Raw genomic sequence first — 5,542 nt, 5'->3', positions numbered from 1 at the left:
CCAGCACATATTGAGGATACTAAGAGATCCTTGGGCTACCGAGAGATAACCAACACACATATTGAGGATACTAAGAGACCCTTGGGATACCGAGAGATCCCCAACATATATATTGAGGATACTAGGAGATCATCGGGATACCAAGAGATCCCCAACATATATTGAAGTATCAAACAGATCCTTGGAATACCAAGAGGTCCCAAGCATATATATTGAGGATACTAGGAGATCCTCGGGATATTGAGAGATCGCCGGCACACATATTGAGGATACTAAGAGATCATCGGGATACTGAGAGATCCCCGGTTGTTATCTCTATGTTGAGCTGTACTCATTTCCATGATTATTTTGTATATATTATAGTTGTTGTTGTTAATTCTATTCTGTGTTATTTCTTACTGTTGCACTTAATTATACTATCTCATTCTATACTGTTATACTTTATATTTCATTTAACCTCAGTAGGGCCCTGACTTTCCTCGTCACTACTCGACCGAGGTTAGGCTTGGCACTTACTAAGTACCGATGTGGTGTACTCATGCCCTTTCTGCACATGTTTTTCATGTGCAAATCCAGGTACTTCCACTCAGTCTTATCATACTTGAGGCAAGGCACTTTCGTACAGACTTAGAGGTATATTTGCCGCGTTTGTAGACCAAAGAGTCCCTTTCTATTCTCAGTATTAGTATAGCCCTTTCGTATTTTCCTTGTTGATAGATATTTCTCGAGTTAGAGCTTTTTTATGTAAACTCTTAGCTTGTGATTCATGGGGTTCCGAATTTTGGGAGTGTTAGGTTGAGATTCTTGTACTGTTATAGCCAGACCGCATCTTAAACACTATAATGTTTTGTTATCTCAATTTTTAATTATTTTCTTTCCATAATTGTTCTTTTTCCGCAATTGTTCTTTTTCCACATTTGTTAGGCTTACCTAGTCGTAGAGACTAGGTGTCGTCACGATAGTTCACGGAAGGGGAACTCCCCTTAGGATTTGGCATTGTTGATAATTGAAACTCTTTGTACGTGAGGTGACAAGTGCGTACTTGTGCTAATTGTTGAAAATTCTGTTTTCATTAAGTAACTTTAAATGTGTTCTCCCCCTTCCTGTTATTTCTACTTGCAATTTCAGCCTGTTGTTAGCTTAGGGAATCATGTCTAATTGACTTAATTGCTTTATTTGCTAAAACTGACTTATTTGGACTATGTGAAGTATGCTAGGTTAGAAAATACCTGTTTTACCTTGGTGTGAAATTAAATTTAATTGAGTATTCTTCATTTTGTTACTACGCGTTTACTTTGGGACTACGGGATGGTATCCCGGAAGATCCCCTGCACATATATATTGATTTGGACTGTAGTGCGGGATACCAGGAGATCCCCAGCACATATTGAGGATACTAAGAGATCCTTGGGATACCGAGAGATAACCAACACACATATTGAGGATACTAAGAGATCCTTGGGATACCAAGAGATCCCCAACATATATATTAAGGATACTAGGAGATCGTCGGGATACCGAGTGATCCCCAGCACACATATTGAAGTATCAAAGAGATCCTTGGAATACCAAGAGATCCCCAACATATATATTGAGGATACTAGGAGATCCTTGGGATATTGAGAGATCCCCGGCATACATATTGAGGATACTAAGAGATCCTCAGGATACTGAGAGATCCCCAATTGTTATCTCTGTGTTGAGCTGTACTCCTTTCCGTGATTATTTTGTCTCTATTATAGTTGCTGCTGTTCTTTCTATTCTGCATTATTTTTTACTGTTGCTCTTAATTATACTATCTCATTCTATTATGTTATACCTTATATTTCTTTTAGCCTCAGTAGGACCCTGACTTTCCTCGTCACTAACCGACCGAGGTTAGGCTTGGCACTTACTGAGTACCGCTGTGGTGTACTCATGCCCTTTCTACGCATGTTTTTCATGTGCAGATCCAGGTACTTCCACTCAGTCTTATCACACTTGAGGCGAGGCACTTTCGTAGAGACTTCGAGGTATATCTGCATACGCAGATCGAAGAGTCTCTTTCCATTCTCAGTATTAGTATAGCCCTTCTGTATTTTCCTTGTTGATAGATATTTCTGGAGTTAGAGCTTTTTTATGTAAACTCTTAGCTTGTGATTCATGGGGTTCCAGATTTTGGGAGTGTTAGGTTGAGATTCTTGTACTGTTATATGCTAGGCGGTTATCTTAAACACTATTCCATTTTGTTATCTCCGTTTTTAATTATTTTCTTTCCGCAATTGTTTTTTTTCCGCATTTGTTAGGCTTACCTAGTCATAGATACTAGGTGCCGTCACGATAGTTCACGGAGGGCAAACTAGGGTCGTGACAAGTTGGTATTAGAGCTCTAGGTTCATAGGAGTCATGAATCACATGCCGGTTTATTGGAGTCTCGCGGATCGGTATAGAGAGGTCTGTACTTATCTACGAGAGGCTATATAACCATTAGAAAAATTCCACTTCATTTGAATTCCGTGTCGTGTGAGATTTTAACATCACAATCCTAAACCTCTATCTTCCATTCTCTCTTAGATGGTGAGGACACGTGCTACCAGAGATGATCAAGCACCAGTGCCCCCTACGAGAGCTGTTAGAGGTTGGGGCCGAGGTAGAGGCCAAGGACGGACACGTGGTGCAGCCAGAGAACCCACATGAGCTGCCACCAATGTGCCACCAGCAGTTCCAGCCGGAGTCCAGGCACCTGATATGCCTACTGCTACTACTACTCCAGCACTTCAGGAGGCCTTACCACAGTTCCTGAGCATGTTTGTTACATTAGTTCAGGCGGGATTCATGCAGGTTGTACCGACTACTTCACCGATCGCAAAAGAGACCCAGACTTCCACCGCTCCCACTCAAGTGCAGCGAGTTCTCACTGTTCAGGTTCCAGGTGTCAAGGCGACATAGCCTATGGTCCCAGTTCAGTGGGTGGTGAGGACCTCTCGCTGAGTAGAGGACAGGTGGGTCCAGGAGAGAGAGGGCAGACGAGGTCAAGAGAGAGAGTATAGGGAAGTAAGGAGACCTCGTAGACTGGAGAGGCCCACTGGTCCTTATTTTGGAGGAAGATTACGGCATGGTAGAGGTTTTGTGGGTCAGCCAGTTCAATTTGCGTCTTAGATTTCACACAGTGTTTCAGGTGTTCAAGGGTCTCAAAGTACCCGTACAACACAGTTCCCACTGCCACGTCAGCTGCGAGGTTGTTTTAAGTGTGCTGACACATGCCATGTGGTGAGGTATTACCCTAGACTTGGGATGGGTGCACCTCCACAGACTTCTCAGGCACAGCATGCCCCGCAGAGTTCTCAGGCTATGGTTATAGCTCCAGTTGCTACCCCGCATGCTCAGCCAGCTAGAGGTGGAGGTCGGGGAGGTAGAGGTCGCCCTAGAGAGCGAGGCCAGGACATATATTATGCCCTTCCTGCACGTACCGAGGACGTTTCCTCTGATTCTGTCATCACAGGTATTGTCCTGGTTTGCCATAGAGATGCATCAGTTTTATTCGATTCAGGCTCCACCTATTTTTATGTGTCTTCTTAATTTGCTCCGCACTTGGGTGTAGCGGGATTCTTTGAGTTCCCATGTTTATGTTTCTACTATTGTGGGAGATTCTCTTGTTGTGGATCATGTGTATCGGTCGTGTGTGGTTGCTCTTAGTGGTTTTGAGACTAGAGCCAATTTATTATTGTTCAGCATGGTAGATTTTGATGTTATCTTAGGCATGAACTGGTTCTCACCCCATTATGCTATTCTTGATTGTCATGCCAAGACCGTGATGCTGGCTATGCCAGGTGTACCCTGAGTAGAGTGGAGGGGTACCTTAGATCATACTTCCAGTAGAGTTAATTCTTTTCTTAAGGCTTAGTGTATGGTTGAGAAGGGGTGTGACGCGTATCTAGCTTATGTGAGAAATGTCAGTATTGATACCCGTACAATTGATTCAGTCCTAGTAGTACGGGATTTTCCTGATGTGTTTCCAGCTGATCTTCCGGGCATGCCGCCCGATAGAAATATTGATTTTGGCATTGATCTATTGTCGGGCACTCAGTCCATTTCTATTTCTCCGTATCGTATGGCCCCTCCTAAGTTGAAGGATTTGAAGGATCAGTTGCAAGAATTGTTTGATAAGGGTTTTATTCGGCCCAATTTATCACCTCGGGGTGCTCCTGTCTTTTTTGTGAAGAAAAAGGATGGTTCTATGCGTATGTGTATTGATTATCACCAGTTGAACAAGGTTATATTGAAGAACTATTATCCTTTGCCTCGTATTGATGATCTGTTTGACTAGGTTTAGGGCGCACGAGTGTTTTCTAAGATTGACTTAAGCTCAGGTTACCATCAGTTGAAGATTTGGGAGCCAGATATCCTGAAGACTACTTTCAGGACTTGGTATGGTCATTACGAGTTCCTTGTTATGTCATTTGGGCTGACCAATGCCCTAACAGCCTTTATGCATTTGATGCACAGTGTGTTCCGGCCGTATCTTGACTCGTTCATCATTGTCATTATTGATGATATTCTGGTGTATTCCCGGAGTCGGGAAGATCATGAGCAGTACGCGAGGACAGTGTTTCAGACTTTGAGAGAAAAGAAGTTATATGCAAAGTTCTCGAAATATGAGTTTTGGTTGGATTCTGTGGCATTTTTGGGCCACTTGGTTTCGAGTGAGGGTATTCAGGTGGATCCGAAGAAAGTGCAGGTAGTGCAGAGTTAGCCCATACCATCCTCAGCTACAGAGATCCGCAGTTTTCTTGGCTTGGCGGGCTATTACCATCATTTTGTTGAGGGGTTTTCATTGATTGCAGCCCCTATGACCAGGTTGACCCAGAAGGGTGCTCCGTTCCAGTGGATGGAAGAGTGTGAGGCGAGCTTTCAAAAGCACAAGACAGCTTTGACTACAGCCCCAGTATTGATATTGCCTATAGGTTTGGGGTCTTATACTGTCTATTGTGATGCCTCGAGGATTGGCCTTAGAGAGGTTTTGATGTAGGACAGTAGGGTGATTGCCTACGCATCCAGACAGTTGAAGGTACATGAGAAAAATTATCATGTCCATCATCTCGAGTTAGCTGCTATTGTTCACGCCCTGAAGATCTGGTGTCATTATTTGTACGGTATGCCTTGTGAGATTTATACTGATCACCGGAGTTTACAACATCTGTTTAAGTAGAAGGATCTTAATTTGCGCTAGAGGAGGTGGTTAGAGCTGCTGAAGGACTATGATATCACTATTTTGTATCACCCGGGCAAGGCCAATGTGGTGGCCGATGCTTTGAGTTGTCAGGCAGAGAGTTTGAGGAGTTTGGCTTATTTACCAGCAGTGAAGAGTCCCAAGGCAATGGATGTTCAGGCCTTAGCCAACCAGTTTGTGAGATTGGACCTTTCAGAGCCAAGTCGGGTTCTAGCTTGCGTGGGTTCTCGGTCATCCTTATTTGATCATATCATGGAGCATAAGTTTGATGACCCTCATTTGCTTGTCCTCAAGGATAAGGTTCAACACGGTGATGCCAGAGATGTGACTATT

This window comes from Nicotiana tabacum, chromosome 22 (genome assembly GCF_000715075.1).
Source record: "Nicotiana tabacum cultivar K326 chromosome 22, ASM71507v2, whole genome shotgun sequence".
Classification (NCBI taxonomy): domain Eukaryota; kingdom Viridiplantae; phylum Streptophyta; class Magnoliopsida; order Solanales; family Solanaceae; genus Nicotiana; species Nicotiana tabacum.
Note: the sequence above shows the minus strand (reverse complement) of the source record.